Below are 17,149 nucleotides of genomic sequence, written 5' to 3'. Positions count from 1 at the left end.
ATTAAAAACAATGAATTCATGAAAAGTGGATATTAGCCTAGAAGCTTGGAATACCCAAGACACAATTCACATATCAAATGATGCCCAAGAAGAAGGAAAGAAGGAAGGAGAGGCCTCTGGTCCTGGAAATGTTCATGCAGCAGTGTAGGGGAATACCAGGACAGGGAAGCAGAAAGGGTTGGATTGGGGAACAGGAGGAGGGAAGAGGGCTTATGGTACTTTTGGGGAGGGGGATCCAGGAAAGGAGAAATCATTTGAAATGTAAATAAAGAATATATCGAATAAAAAAAAGAAAGTGATGTTGTCTGCTCTGGAGTGTCTTTTAAGTTGTGGGACCTTACGTTCTTACTAGGAAACAGATAGATAATATGCAGATCTTGGCTGTTTAATGCTAAGATGATTCTTTCTCTCTGTTGAATTTGCATTTTGAATTTCACCACACTGAGCTCTGTTTTCTTTTCTTTTTGTTTAAAAAAACTTTTTATTGGATATTTTCTTTATTTACATTTCAAATGTTATCCTCTTTCCCGGTCCCCCCCTCTTCCGGAAACCCCCATTCCATCTCCTTTCCCCCTGCTTCTATGAGGCTGTTCCTCCACCCACGCACTCCTGCCTCCCCGCCCTCGAATACCCTACACTGGGGCATCTATGGAACCTTCTTAGGACAAGAACCTCTCCTCCCACTGATGCCTGACAGGGCCGTCCTCTGCTACATACTCAGCAGCTTTGTTTCCAAACACGAATCTCGTGATCTTTTTTGCAATCTATACAATATCACTATTATTTTCAGAGTACTTTTCTCGGGAAGCCCCAACGATGTGGTTGATGCTCACAAACTGTAGTTAATTTAAGGCTGTCTACACTGAGGGAGTTTTTAACTTTAAAATAAGGGGTTGGATTAGCCAATTTTACTGAGACTAAAGTAATTAACTTGTAATTTGTGGTTGGCTTTAAAGTCACCCACTGGAAGGAATATGGACTGGGTACTCCCCAAATCTTCATGCCAACTCTGACTGGGAAATTTGAGCAAAATAAAATGGTTTGGAAGAAGTAGTTTCCATCCAAAAAGCCATTTGCTCCACAGCAATTAGCCTTGCAAAATGGTTGGACTTGCTAGATCACAAAGCAACCATGCAGCAGGAACTTAAAAATATAAATATATAATGATCACTTATGAAAACGCCAGTGGAATATAATAATTGCCCTATTAATTAGAGTCAATATCTTCCCATGTTCCTCACAATTCAGTCAAACAATTCCTCTAGTAAAAACTGGTTATTCACCAAAGTGGCAGACTAGAAAACCCAGTCACTGGGAGATAAAATGCCTTAGATAAGTTAGCAGCATTCATCGATGGTGACATTCTGATAAATCCCAATGCTTCTGCATGCCAGTACTTGGCTGTGGGCCCTTAGCCTATTCAATTCAATTAGAGTAACATTCATTTAGTCCATTATATAGAAATGCTGTGCTAGGTATCCTGTTGCTGCCAGACTGTTTCCCCAGTGGGCCCGGCAACATAGGAGGATCCCAACAATTTGTAGCAGGGTTTCATATATCATGGTGAAGAGAGGATTCCATTCTGTCTTCCAAACAGTTGAAAGAAGGTCACGGCTCATTCTGAATGAGAGCATCTGTTGTCCTATCTTCCCCCGTGGAAACTTAACAAACATGCAGCAGAGAGCTAAGTGCCGGGCAGTATTTCTGAAATTCAGAAGGGTTTCGTAGGTAAAGTCCTCAAATCTACTGTTTGAAGAGATCAACAAGGACTTGTAACTGAATCCTTAACAGGACATGAAGCATTCAGAATTTAAAGGCTACTTCAATGGTTTGAAACCCCCCCCTTTTTTTTGCATCCCCATTTGAGTAGTAGTTATTGCTACTGAAGATAGAGATAGAGTGGTATTTGTGAAGCTTTTCTCCCTGAGCAGAACAGGACATTTTCTGACCAGAACAAGCTCATTTCTGTTTATAGCAGTTAGTCAAGCTTAATGGTTTACATCTGTAATCTCACCTTTGGGAGACTGGGACAGGACAATTGCAGAGAGTTCAAGGCCAGCCTAGTTTGCTTAGTGAGATATCATGTCTTTTTGTTTTGTTTTGTTTTGTTTTGTTTTGTTTTGTTTTGTTTTGTTTTGTTTTGTTTTATTGCTTTGTTTTTTCAAGATAGGGTTTCTCTTTGTAGCACTGGCTGTCCTGGAACTCACTCTGTAGATCAGGCTGGTCTCAATCTCAAAAATCCACCTGCCTCTGCCCCCCAAGTACTGCGAATAAAGGCATGTGCCACCTCTGCCCAGCGAGAGATCATGTCTTGAAGACTATATTTGTATCTCTTGGTGCATGAAAGGGGTTGGGGAAGTCAGAAGTGGCTAGAAAAGCTAGCTGACAAAAGCATTTTTTAAAGATACCACCCATTTAAATGTTTAAATCATAACAGAAGTCCATTTATGAGTTATGACCTATTATTGGTACTGAAAGCTAACACAGGGATAATTGGAGCCTTCCTACCTAGTTGTTGAGTGCTTTGTCCAGAGAGATGCTTTTAGAAAGTCGGGCAGTGTTTATCTTATAAAAGTGACCCTGGCTTTGTGCACACATTTATGCAGTTAAAACCATGCCGTCTAGAGCAGGCTACCAGAAACACAATCCCAGAGGAACTTACAGATACCCAAGGCCTTGAAAGTGTGAATGGCAGGGAGGGAGACTGAGCTTTGACATTCATGGTGCTCCCCTCCCTCCCCCTCTGTAGTCATCCCCCTGTTCTTAAGTTATTCACTGATTCAATCTCACCAAATAGGCAAAACTCAGACTCATAGTCATCATTCTGCTTCCTTCTCCCAAGCCCTGGGATTACTTTGTGAAGGCCTTTTAACCCACAAAACGTGAAGCTTTGGTTTATTTTTCCTTCCTAAGGATCATTTGGTTGCTTCTCAACCAAATGAGAATCATGTTGAGATCATGTCCCAACACTACATTTTGAAACTAAATACCTTATAACAAAAGGAGACATTTGGCATTTTTCTACCTGGGGTTCCTTGTGTGAGGCCGTCTATACTCCTTCAAACCAATGTAGGCCTTGGAAGGGTCCTGTTTACTTGTAAACAACAAAGAGCATCTCATAGTCAGGCATCAGAAATGGGGGAGTTTTACGAAGGTTACCTGGCAGGGACGGGGAGTAGCTCAGGAAAGCAGGGACCTTAGCTGAGGTCACCAGACATAAAGAACATCTCCACTTAGATCTGACCTCACCTCTTAACATCTTCCTGATCACAAATGAAGTCTGTGGAATCCAGTTGATTAGTGGGTGGGGACTCCTGTCTCTCCTCCTTGCCTTCTAGCCTGCTTCATCAGATAACTGGAAAAGGTTTCTAGAGTAAATGGGAACTTTAATCCTTGGCTTGATGACTAGTTCTAATGTTTAGCCTTCTTTCTCAAAGCAGCCTCTTTTCAAAGGGGGTGACCCCCAGGAATTCCAGAAATTACTATGTTTATTTTCTCTTACTCCTGTAGAAGAGTATTTTCTCTCTCTGTGATTTAATGAAGATAATATAGAATGCTTTACTGAATGTCTGTTTTATGTCAGGAGCTGCCCTAGCACTTACATGCACTAATTTATTTAAATCACTTTGCTCATGTGACATAAATGCTATTATCCCCATTGTACAGACAGAAATTTCAAATACTGGAATATAAGTCTGTTTGCATATACATTTTCCCTTTCTATAAAAAATGAGAAAGGCATTCAGTAAGAAAGACAAAATTTTGACTTGTTTCTAGGCAAACTTCATAGTTTACTCAATAGAAATCAAACATAATATAAAATAATTAAAATGGTGGATAATCCTTACGAATTCTGGCGCTGTGTTAAGAAAATTACTGTTTACTGTATAACAGTATATTCAAGTAACTCTTAAAATACTCATGGATGTGGAGTTCTAGATATTAAAAATGAGGAAATTAAAGAGAAACAAAAACTGTCCACCAGGTGGCACTCATCCCTCCAAATGAAGGGTATGGGTTGGAACCCTTGGGATTATGTTCTCAAAGATGCTGAAGATTCAAATGCAGATGGCCTTCAAATTCCTAGACTCGCCTCTGTAGTGGGTAGATGTAGGGCTCAACTTCAAATCCAATCTTAAGTGCAGCTTTCTTCTGATCACAGCCCTATTGCTTACTGATGGTATGACTTCCGGGACCTTAGGGTCCTCACCCATGAGGGACAATCATTAGACCCACTTCATTCTTCTTTGCATGAAGTTATATTAATGTAACTCTATAGCTGGCTATCAAATACAACAGCAATTACTCTTGGCTCAGAATATACTATTGAGGACAGTGACTCAGCTTCCTTTTCTAAAATGTGCATTTACTACATCAGAGCAAGAGATACTGGTTTTGCATCTCCAGCAAGCTAGCTAGTTCCAAGACGAAGACCTAGGGAGGAAAATAATGAGAGAAAAGTAAGAAATTTAAAAAGTAAATAATTTAAAAATTTTGCAAAGGAAGGCAAATCAGATGGGTTTGCCTGGGTCTGTGGTTATAGCAAGGGGGCTGCCCTGAGCCCAAAGGCTTCCAGTTGCAGGTAAAAGAAAGGATAATTGCATGGGCAAGAGAGCAGCTAAGTTTAAACATGTGAGCAAAGCCCAGGGACTGAGGGCTCACGGGGCCACTTACTGGAGAGAAGGGCACTTCAGAGGCTTTTAAACAGAAGCATCGGGGCTGGAGAGATGGCTCAGCAGTTAAGAGCACTGACTGCTCTTCCGAAGGTCCTGAGTTCAAATCCCAGCAACCACATGGTGGCTCACAACCATCCCTAATGAGATCTGACGCCCTCTTCTGGTGTGTCTGAAGACAGTTACAGAGTACTCATCATATATATGTAAAATAAATAAAATCTTTAAAAAAAAAAAAAAAAAAACAGAAGCATCATGGAATATTGCTCAAAGAAGAGCAATTTGTTTGTTTTTTGTTTTGGTTTTGTTTTTTCCAGACAAGGTTTCTCAATGTAACAGTCCTGGCTATCCTGGAACTTACTATGTAGATCAGGCTGTCCTCGAACTCACAGAGATCCACCTGCCTCTCCTGAGTGCCGAGGCACCACCACGCCTGGCTAAGAAGAGCAATTAAAAAAAAAAAAATAGTGAAAAGCAGAAAGGAGACCTATTCAACGTGGCAACATGTTGAAGGAGACAAAGAGATCCAGTGCCCTCCCTGCCCAAGTATAACTTCTTTAGTTTCCTAATGGGTGGGAAAGGCTTAAGTAAAAGGAGTAAGCTCTACACAGCTAAGCAGTCCAGTCCATGTGAGGTCCCACTCAACCCTGACGTGTAGGCTCGGGCTCTCTCACAAGGCCAGCTGACAAGGTGTAAATTTCCAGGAGACAAGTTCCTCTTCTGGCTGCCTTGATGTCCCAAGCCCTTCCTTCTCCCAGCATGAGATTCCTGAGGCTATTTCTGGTTTTTGGGGTCCATTGTTTCAATAGTCTGATAGTTGATGAAGAGGGGCACGTACTTCTTTAAAATGAGTTCCTTCCTGCCCAGATGGTTACATTTTCCCGGTAAGATGGTTAGGAAGCATCATGAGAACCGAAATGAAGAGGCTGAATTGAAGATGTGAGATGGGACTGGAAACACTGCTTGGGAAGCCTTGTATTATTTCAGCCCCAGAATGAAGGCTCATCAACCACAGAGATGAGATGGATGTGAGAAGCACAGTAGACCTTTCTACTGGACACGCTTAGTAGACAAGATGTCTGAAGGGTGGAGTCAAGGGTTGACAGGGTTGTCATCTCCCAAGACAGAATCTTGTACAAGTAACAGCTTAGGAAGAAGGTTCATGCATTCATTTCTAGGTGAATTTTCAGTTCAAGAGGAACAGTTGAGCCCAGGCTACACCTTACTCTAAGTTACTCCATATTGCATACAACAGAGGTTTTGCAAGCTGTGTCTTGGCCTCAGAAAAACCATTTTATAAATAGTTTTTGGCTCCATTTTGAGGGAAAAGAAGATTGTGGCCCTTGGGTGCACCCACACACCACACCACCTGTCAGGTACCACATATGTATAACGCAAGCTCATAAATGACTTATTCCTGGGAATAGAGGGTGCTGCCACCTATTTTATTGGGGTAAATTGAGGATAGATACAAGAGGGAGTTCTTGAGTGTATTAAACTCATATGAGGATCTGGGCAGTGGTGGTACACGCCTTTAGTCCCAGCACTCGGGAGGCAGAGGCAGGCGAATCTCTGTTTGAGGACAGCCTGGTCTACAGAGTGGGTTTCAGGACAGCCAGGGCTACAGAGAAACCAAAAAAAAAAAAAAAAAAAAAAAAAAAACAAACGAAGTGGCCTGTTGAGTCTGGGAGCTTGAGCATGTTTTCAGCTGGACAGGAAAAGCTTCTCTCTCTGCTTGGGCCCATCCAACTATGGCTGTGCATTGTCACACAGGCTGCAGTTCCAAAGACAGGTTGCATAATCCCCCGGGATTCTCCATTCATGGCTGCAGCTTTGGAGTTCAAGAGCTGTTGCGGTCTTCAGGCAGTCGCTACCAGTTGGAGAGGGGACTCTTACCATTATTAATTGATTTGACGTACCAGAAGAATAATATTGGCATTTTATGTTAACTGGTACAAAATGTGTCACATGTTACATTTTTATTCCAGGGGGTAGGTGGCACCGATGAAGAATACAAAACTTGAGAAGTCTTGCCCCCCCCCCCCCAGGAACTGAGGGTCATGCCTAGAGAAATGGTACCACTTCCATGTTATGGAAACGTAAATTTCAGTTGATCTCTTCTTGTGCCCGACTCTCATAACAAACTAGCGCATCCAGTCCTGGCGCAGAGGGGCCTGTGCTTTCCACTATTAGCAGACTGAGTCAAACATGTCATTTTCTCAGACCCGTTCCTCTAGGACCTGCTTCAGTCCATAGCAGCCCAGAGCTTCCTTTAGCAGCTTGAGTGTTCATGGAAATAGCTGCAAAAGAATTTCATTCTTGTGTTTTCTCCTAGTCTTTTAGCCCTTCTTTGTTTTAAAGCCAGATTGTGGGCATCTACTGGCTCAAAGAATAAACACATGTCTTTCTGTGTTGAGTTCAAATGTATCAAACCTACAGGGAATAAAGTGTTCTCAAGCAAAGTTAATGGTTTCAGCAAATACCATGACACAGGAACAAGATTTCCCACCACAAAGGGTCAGCTGACGGATCAAGCGCAATAGGCTCTGCTGGTGGTTGGAGGGGAAATCAAGAACATCAGCTGCCAGTTTGTTTCCAATGAGGACAACAGAAACCTTGGGTGATTAGGGTGACTGCCCCTAATTACAGGTAGAGCCTGAGAAAGCTTCCAGATGCTTGAAGTAGCTATGGAGGCTGCCTACGGAATCTGTCCTGACTCAGGGGCTGAGGCTGCATCCCAGAGTGCAATATCCAGCTCGGTGTGGGTGGGAGAACGGCTCCTGTGTGCCCATAAACAGCACAGATTTTCTGAAGTGCTCTGCACAGCCCCAGCATCACCCTGAAGACACACAGGGACCACAGAAGGCACTTTGATAGCAAGGACAGCCAAGAACCCTTCCAAAGCCAGTGACCAGCGTCCATCCAATTAGCGCTTTGGGTTGCTGGACCTCCAAAGACCAGAAGAGGTGGAAAATCTATTTCCCCTTGCTCCCTATCTTTTTCCTTTCAGATTTAGAGCTCATAGAAAGTGAGTCCTAGAATTGTTTCTGTCACACAGAAAACTTGAATCTGATATTCAGTGTAGATTTATTTTTGGTAGTATTGTACCATTTTGTTGCTGAGAAATAAAATGTTTTTTGCACATTTGAGTTTGTGGATAGAGATTTGTATTCTATACATGTGTAGTAGTTATCTTTCTCTGCATTAATGCCTGGTGTCCACTGCCCACAAGAGGCCTCCCTTTGTGAGAGGAAGCCCTATAGCACAGCATGGACAGATATCCAGTTGTTCAGCTCTGACATCATTTGGAACATGCATATATTCCCAGCAACTCATTTTTCACATTAAGTGTTGAAAAATGTTTGTCCGGTACCTGTGTGTCTTAGTCACTGTTTTGTGGATGTAAAGAGACACCATGACTAAGGCAACTCTTATAAGGAGAAGCATTTAACTAGAGGCTGGCTTACAGTTCCAGGGGTTCGGTCCATCATCATCATGGGTAGGGGCATGGCAGCATGCAGGCAGACATGTGCTGGAGGAGTAGCTAAGAGCTACATCCTGATCCATAGGCAGAAAGAAGAAGAGGGAAGGGGAGAGAGACCAGGCCTGGCATGGGCTTTTGAAACCTCAAAGCTCACCACCTCCAGGGACACACTTCCTCTAACAAGGCCACACCAGTTCCAAAGGCCGTGCCTCATAATGTTTGTCATCCTTTCAAACACTTTCAAACTGTCTGAAAATCTTTTCAAATTCTCTGGTGACCGTGCATTCATGTATATGAACCTGTGGAGTTCATTCCTTTTCAAATCTTCACACTATCATGGTCAAGGTGATACTTACGCATTTTCCCTGGGACATATTCCATCAAGGGACTTCTTACTAGAAATAGAGATATGTTGTGGCTGAGTGAATTGAACATACATAGACTTTAAGACCCCATGTGGCAGACATTGCCTTCTGATTTTAAATGTGTATGTATACATATATGTATACACACATATAATTTTATATTATATATTATTAACTATAATATGTAATATATGATTGCCTTAGTTAGGGTTTTACTGTTGTGAAGAGACACCATGTCTAAGATAAGTCTTATAGAGAACAATGTTTAATTGGGGCTGGCTTACAAGTTCAGAGGTTCAGTCTATTATCATCAAGGTGGGAGTATAGCAACATCTGGGCAGGCATGATGCAGGAGGAGCTGAAAGTATTTCATCTTCTTATGAAGGCGGCTAGTGAAGACTGGCTTCCAGGTAGCTAGGAGGAGTGTATTAAAAGGCCACACCCACAGTGGCACACCTACTCCAAGGCCACACCTCCAAATAGTGCCGCTCCCTGAGCCAAACATATTCGAACTACTACAATGATATAATATATAATATACAATGTATAACCTGTAATATATAATAAATATGTAATGTATGATATAATATATATATGTGCATATATATAATCTGATTGTAAGAGTGATAAAGGTTGAGTTCAGAAAACATACAAAATATATAGAAGCAAACAAATTGCATTCCAGAAACTCAAAACTTGTAAAACTAGAAATAATCCATATTAACATTTTGGTGTATGACTCTACTTAAGCCTTGTGAAAATTTATCATGATCTGTTGGAATTTAAATCCATGATACATGAGGCCCCATTGTTCCGAGTGACTCCTGACACTTGGGTTGGCTTGGTGTGAGATTACCACTTTCTTCAATGGCATAGGCACCAATAAGTCGCACTACCTCATACAATTTTCTATTCCTTTCCTCTATCACTTGCAACATATAACCTCTCATCTATGCTCACCTAAGCAACCCCAATTAAACTCACAGACGTTAACAATGTACAAATAGGAGAAGTGCCTGTTGAGAAAAAAGACGGTTTCAATGGGAGAAGGAGGAGAAATGAGAGAAAGCAATGGAAGTAGAAATGACTGAAACTTAGCATCTACATGTATGAAATTGTTAAAAGAACTAAAAAGAAAAGAAATCTCTGATATATGGTGAGCATGTGTGTGCGCGGGAGCACTTTCTTCTAGGAGAAGGAGGCGTGGTTTGAGAATGTCAGTGTTCACATATATCCTATGATTAAACAGTATGATGTTGATCAAAAACATATAAGCTACTAGTATTCTGCCAGATTCGGAAGCAGGAGGGAGAGCAAGTCGAGCAGAGGCGCCCACTCCATCTCCAGTTTGCTCGGAAGACACTCTGCAACATCCCTCAAGACACGCAGTCCCACTTCCCCATTTCTTTATTAACGTGGGTTCTGACATTTGTAAAAGGCATCATGACTGCCCTCCGGCCTCTAGTGAGGCCCAAGATTGTCAAAAAGAAGACCAAGAAGTTCATCAGGCACTAGTCGGACCACTATGTGAAAACTAAGCGAAACTGGCGGAAACCCAGAGGCACTGACAACAGGGTGCGGAGAAGGTTCAAGGGCCCAGCATTGGTTACCAGAGCAACAAGAAACCCAAGCACATGCTGCCCAGCAGCTTCCGAAAGTTTCCGGTCCACAACGTCAAGATGCTGGAAGTGCTGCGGCTGTGGGACAAATCTTCCTATGCTGAGATTGCTCACGATGAGTCCTCTAAGAACCAAAAAGCCGTTGTAGAAAGAGCAGCACAGCCGGCCATCAGAGTCACCAAACCCAACCCAGGCTACGCAGCGAAGAAAATGAACAGATGGCTTGTGTGCATGTTTTGTGTTTAAATAAAACCATAGAAACTGCCAAAAATGTGTATAAATTAATTTCAGATAGAAAATCTTTTGCTTCTTTCTCTTTTCTTTTTTTCTTTTTTGGTTTTCTTCTTCTTTTTGAGGTGAGAAGAAAGGGAAATTAGTCTAATCTATAGCCCATGCAAAGCACATCACTGTTTAATGTAAATATTGCCCTCTCTACGTTCCTTTAGGCAGAATAGTTCTCTTGATAATTCATTATGTTAGTACATGTAATGTAGTATCCCAGCAGTCAGGTCAGGTGGCAGGGACCGAGACCTCCACGAATTTGAGAGTAGCCTGCACTACCAGTGAGGTCTAGGCCAGCTGGAGTTACATAACGAGAATCTGCCTATCTCTATCTATAATATGTATATCTCTATAGAATGTCTATTGTAGATTTTAAGGAGGAAATGTAGGGTTGTGCTTTCATTTGGTGTCTTAACGGCTCACATTCACATTTAGGTTCTCTGAACTCTTGCTGTCAGTTTTAAAGCTATTTCCGACAGTCTGTTCAAAGCCAAATAGGACAATATTTGCAAAATGCCAACCCACCCCAAAGGCAACCTATAAATAAATGTGTACAATTATTGTTGTAAATTGCTCATATCTCCCTCTATGGACTGCAATTGCTTGGGTCATGACCTCTGTTCTAACAGCTTCTCTAGTTCTCCCAGTTCACGAAAGACTAGCAGTCTATATGAGCTTGCTGGAAGAGAAACCAGCTATGGAAAGTGCCAGACCAAGTGTCTTTCTTCCATAAGTCCTTTATTGTCCCTGAGTGATCTAGCGAAAAGGCTCAACTGTAAACCATGACCATGCTGGGCACTGAGGAGTCACATGTGCCAGGCCAGCACTTCGTCACAGAGCTACATCACGACACTGAAGCTTTCCACTCTTCCAACGAACATTACACAGCTGTTTCTACCGTCATCCAAAGCTCCCAACATCTAATAAGCAGTTTCCGCGCGTCCATTTTTGTTCCAGTGTTTTACGTGTTATTCAGACGACTTCCTGAATAAGATCCCGTGTCCTCTTTAACAGATAAGGGAGGCCCAGAGAGGGTGCTGTGGGCTCTGGCATTTCTGAGGCTTTCTCAGGGTTCCAGAGTACATTCTTGGACCTTCATCCTTCTGTTTAGCTGCCTGGACAGGAAGTGGGGAACACAGACAATCATATATTTTCCTTTCTTTTTAGTAAAGAATTCTTTTCAAAGAGTCTTTCTTTTCTCTTCTAGAAAAATAAACAAGAGAAATTCTTGCTTCATTAGTGATTTTACTCCTGCTGAGAGCTCCAAACCAGGGGTTGGGAGGATCTTTTCCCTGCAGAGCCCTGATCAAAGGAGCCAATAAACACCCTCTGCTGAGAGTCATTGATGTTGAAGTAGATTTGTAATACATTAAAAATAGGAGTCACGTCACACTTTTGAAAAAACTTGAAGCCACCTGTAAGGGCAATAAAATTCAGGCTGGAAGACACTCTGAATAAAAAAAATGAACTGGCAGCTGGGCGGTGGTGGCGCATGCCTGTAATCCCACCACAGGCGTGCGCCACCACCGCCTATAATCCCAGCACTCTGGGAGACAGAGTCAGGCAGATTTCTGAGTTCAAGGCCAGCCTGGTCTACAGAGTGAGTTCTAGGACAGCCAGGGCTACACAGAGAAACCCTGTCTTGAAAAAACCAAATCCAAAAAACCAACAACAAAAAAAATGGCTCCAAAAAGGAATATTTCATCCCACGTGATCCACACTGCAACATTAATGTCACTTACCAACTATTTGCCCATGTCCCCCACAGGCAGGAAACGTGTTTTTAAGCAGACATGTTTTAAAAATAAGAAAGGCCATTTAATTATTTTACTTCCAGACTCTACACTTGTTCCTACTAACCAGAACTCTTCGGCTTTGGAAAATAATTTCATTTCCCTCCCCCTTTCCCAATTGTCCTAAAAGGACTCAAGGAGCTGAAGGGGTTTGCAGTGCTATAGAGGAACAACAATTTGACTCACCCAGTATCCCCAGAGCTCTCAGGGACTAAACCACCAACCAAAGAGTACACATGGAGGGACCCATGGCTCCAGATGCATATGCAGCAGAGGATGGCCTTGTTGGACATCACAGAGAGGATAGGCCCTTGGTCCTGAGAAGGCTAGATGCCCCAGTGTAGGGGAATACCAGGACAAAGAAGCAGGAGTGGGTGGATTGGTGAGCAGGGAGAGGGGGTTGAGTTAGGGAATTTGGAGGGGAGAGACCAGGAAAGGGGACAACATTTGAAATGTAAATGAAGAATATATCTAATAAAATAATGATGATGAAGATGATGATAAACAATAAACAAAGGACCTATATTGGGATTGGAAACGTTTTCTGAGTCCCAGAGGCGTTCTCCGCGGCTAGGAAGAGCCAGCTGGAGCGTTTGCCGAGAGAGCTCTAAGGAGCATACCTCAGAACAATGTTTGCAAACATTCTGTGCTTACTTTTCTCAGTGTAACTACTGCAGTCGTGTGGTAGACAACAAGTCACTCCAGAGGGCATTGTGCTACATTTCTTTCACAAACGCTCTGAAGATACAAACTCCAGCTTTCAAAGAACTGGAGGTGCTCCCCAAATTTATCCCAAGAGCTTTGTAGAGTTTACTTCCAAAACAGAAAGAGCAGAGGCTCTTTATTATTAATATATTCTATATTCGCTTGAGGGAAAGTGTTGTTCTTCTGTGAGGAAATAAGTTAATTATATGGAAAGGAGGGTGTGGGGGAAGGAAGACCCAGATCCTTGAATTATAAAATTTCTCTCATTCCCCCGCAAGAGTCCTGTAACGGAATCCAAATGTATTATGCAAGAAAACTTGTTCATCTAATGCAATTAATCATTCTCTGATCTACCAATAACAATTTGCATATGTGGAACTTTCTACTGAAGCTGAGGACAAGATCCTTTCCGTCTTCAGCTTTAGAAAGAGGAAAGTAGCTGTGAGGATGCAACAGAAATGTAATGTGCTTAGAGTAGCATGTGTTACCTTAGTTTCACGTGCTTAGTAGGTGCTCATTAACTAATGACCACGTTTCAGTCTGGCTCTCGCTGTTTGGGATCGTATAGGCTGTGTTTAGAACCACCAGAGACACTCCAAACCAAACCTCATTTAATTCCATTACATGCGTCCATTTCTCAGGTTCTCCCTTCTTTCTGTGAACTCTGAAATCATGTGTTAGGATCTGTGTTTGGGAAGACAGGCCCAAACATCATAATCATCAGACCTTACAAAGACAACACAAAGAGAAAATATAAAACCAGATCAGAGGCCAGTCAATGTCTTCACGTAATGTCTTTGTGACTCTGCCTCTGGAGACACCAAGTTAGGATAGATTTGACATGAGAGGCAGGATGGAGCCTTCTCTGAGGACTCCTCTTGAACTCTGACTTAGCTCTGCTGGCTAATTGGCTTAGCCTTCCCCATCTGACAAACTCGGTTTTTAAAAACAGAACCAGAGGAGGACCATTGGTCTGGAGTAAAGGTTATCAGGATAGTAAACAATTTTCGTATGCCTTCTGTTGAAAAATGCTCACTGGGGCAGACCTGGCTTTACCTGTACTTGGCTGCATCTGCTGTGAGCATATTAGGCTCATTTAAAGTGAAGGGTTTGCCTTAGGATCAGAGAATTTAGGGTGGATTCTGTAGTGCAGTGATGATCATAGAGTTCTGCTCTTTCCCACCACTGTGCTCTCTCGTTTATTATCAACCCATTACCAGTTTTGCTTTATAAAGTTGAGTTAAAAGTGGAGGAAGGTGGTTTAGTAAGACTTGTTCACCTTATTCTCTAACACTAGACAATTTCCACTTCATCGGTGCCTCATGGGAGCTGTGGCCACCTGGTTTTCTGTATTGACACAGTGCTGGCTTCTACATAGTTATCACTTTACAGAGTAGTGATGACTTTGTTTTGGCGAAGGAAACTTCCCTACCATACAGAAGAAGGAAGTGACAGACCACGTTATCTATTGTTCTTGTTCCTGTTTCACATCTGCCATCTGAATGGTACACGTGTGAGAGGAAGTCCCAGACCTAGACACTGTGGCCATCACACATCAGATTTTAAATGTCTGGCTTGCTAGATTCAAACTTATACTTAGGACCTTGATGCTATGATGTTACTGCATAGGCAGCAAGGAACTCACTTTTCAAGTGTGTCTACTGGTATTGAACAAGCCATTACCGTTCTCATTAACCACTGAGATAGGATCCTACAGAACAAGGACATGGCATGGAGCTAGGCAGGCAGCTAGATGGCTTATCTCTCTTAGCTCCTCTAACCAGTCTATGCAGGGCTGGGTGACTACAACAGAATTAAAGAGCCATGGAGTACAACTCCAGCTGGCCTCATTCCATGTTGTGCAGGCGGTATAAATATGGCTATAAAATCTTGACCTGAAACTCTAGGCCATGTCATAGAGGTATGACATAACTGACAGTCACAGGAGCAACAGACAGGTCAATTAGAAGGGAGGCAGCTCTTATGGGAGGAGTATGTCTGGCAGTCTTTGAAATAAGAATCAGACACAATGTCAAAGGCCATGGCCCAAATTAAAAGAAGGCCTCGGCACAAGGAATGGGTAGAGAGAAGCCCTCTCTCTGGTGCTCACAGAAGAGCATTCCTACAGTATCCCATGGCTGAAATGCCTACAGGGTCTGAAATGGCATAATCAAATCCATTCTAATATTGTACCAAACACTGTTGAATAATCATGCCTTTCTAAATGAATATTCTTATATGTCTTAAGATTCCAGAGTTATATAATATATGAATTATCCATTACTACATAAAACAAATTATCCTAGCTTGAAACAGCAAACTAATGGCATAGTTTCTGAGTATCAGTCATTAGGTAGTGTATCTAGATGGTTCACTCTCAGAAGGCAAGTGCTGTGTGTGGAGTCAGGCAGTCAAGGTCTTCAAGATTTGAGATAGCTGATTTAAATGACTGCTGTCAGGAGGCTGTTAAGCACAAGTTGCATGTACCAAAAGACCACCAAGGAGCCAATTCCAATGTAAAATCCTAAGGGTCTTTATTATGAGCAAGGTCTCTCGAACTCTCACCATCACGGTGGGCCAGGGTGAGAGCCTTGAGTCTAGGGGTTCAGGATTTTTATTGCAGACACAGCAAACTTGGGGCATACATCCATATGAGTCAGCAAGTTAAAAATTTAAAAACTGCATTTCTGGTGTCATCCGTAGGAACTGAAGATGAGAACAAAGTCACCCGACAGGCAGGGTGGATAAGTTACTTATTCTCTGCAGGATGTCTTAAGTTATCTGTGTGCATCTTTACCTGGTAGTGTAGCCCCACTGGCTACTGGCTAAGGGGCATAGGTGGCCATAGGATGCTTGCTCAGGAAGACTCTGATTTCCTTCCTGGAACTGGAGGTTAGGACCTTGATGCTATGTATAGTGATGCTATATATAACATCAAGGTCCTAAGATAAAGTATGGAACTGGTCTCGAACAAAATGGCAGTTCTTTTAAAAAGGAATTGGTTGGGCTTTACAAGGCCTTAGTTCCTCACCCCATGGACCTTTCCACAGGTTGACTGAGCATCCTTATGATGTGATATCTGCCTTTCCCTAGAGCAAGTGACTAAATGGCAAGGTACAAGCTGCAGTGCTTCTTACAGTACTCTTAAAGGCACACCCTACTTCTGCCAGATCCCATTCATTAGAAGGCATGACTGAGTCAAGTGTGGGTGGAAATCAGCTTTGTATTTTGAAAGAACTGTTGTAGAATGCGTGGACATTATTTAAACCCTGCCCTCACATGCAATATCTACCCAGGGTGTCAAGAAACACAGTATAGTCAAGACTGGCTTCAGGATTTGAGAAACCTGTTGCAAAATAAAAAAAAAAAAAGTAGAACTCCCACATAGGCAGTGTTAACCATTTCAAAACAGTGACAGAACATTAAATCAAGTGCTGCATGCTCAGTGTTGGGTAGAGTGACCAAGAGGTGGGCATTGAATTCCAGACCCACTGTTTAATAACTAGTAATTTTCAGGAAAACAATTTACTATCTCTGAAACTTAATTTCTGTTTCTCTAAAATGGTCATGCTTAGTTAAGTTTCCTATCAGTTGGGATGCTTCTTTTTAGAACAATTAATGAGGTCATTCCTTTGTGTGGCTTACTGTGGGTGCTTGGTAACACAGATATTATAATGATAACCTTTCAAAGGTTTCAGGCATTAGTGAAGAGCTGGTGAAGAGTGAACTTGGGTTATTTAGCTACTGATCATAAACACCTCCGAGCAGCCCCAGTATTGTCACCCGTCCAGCAAGGACTCATTTGCTCACAAGTATGAGACATATGTCCTGTATGCTACCGAAAGAATCACTAAAAAGATTTATTTCTGAAATGGCATCTTTAAAGCACTCTGACAGGCAGGCCGCCTTTCCCTAGAACAAGTAACCCAGCCATTCTGTTGTAAGAAAACTCAGATAGGAAGATTAAAATTTTGCTGGCTGTTTTCAGGGGCATCCATCAGCACAATTTAGAAACTGTTGCTGTTAACTAGTTTCTATTAATAACTCAGAGGATGAGACTGAATATTAAACAGAAACCTTCTCATAGCAATATTCTCTTTGGGTGACTCAAAAAAAAAAAAAAACTAGGAACATTTCCTTATGAAGTCTTCATTGTAATAACGGCAAAATAATTTATAAAACACTCTAGTGCCAAACTGACTTTTTGTCTTCTTTCCTTTTCTTATTA

The 17,149-nt window shown here is 42.1% G+C and overlaps 1 pseudogene; it reads left to right on the top strand.

Annotated features, from left to right (window-relative positions):
* The first annotated feature begins 9,965 nt into the window (after positions 1-9,965).
* Positions 9,966-11,415, top strand: LOC127691912 (60S ribosomal protein L32-like; annotated as a pseudogene).
* Positions 11,416-17,149: the final 5,734 nt, after the last annotated feature.

Source organism: Apodemus sylvaticus, chromosome 9 (assembly GCF_947179515.1).
Source record: "Apodemus sylvaticus chromosome 9, mApoSyl1.1, whole genome shotgun sequence".
Taxonomy (NCBI): Eukaryota; Metazoa; Chordata; class Mammalia; order Rodentia; family Muridae; genus Apodemus; species Apodemus sylvaticus.
This window is presented reverse-complemented; position numbering and strand designations above follow the sequence as displayed.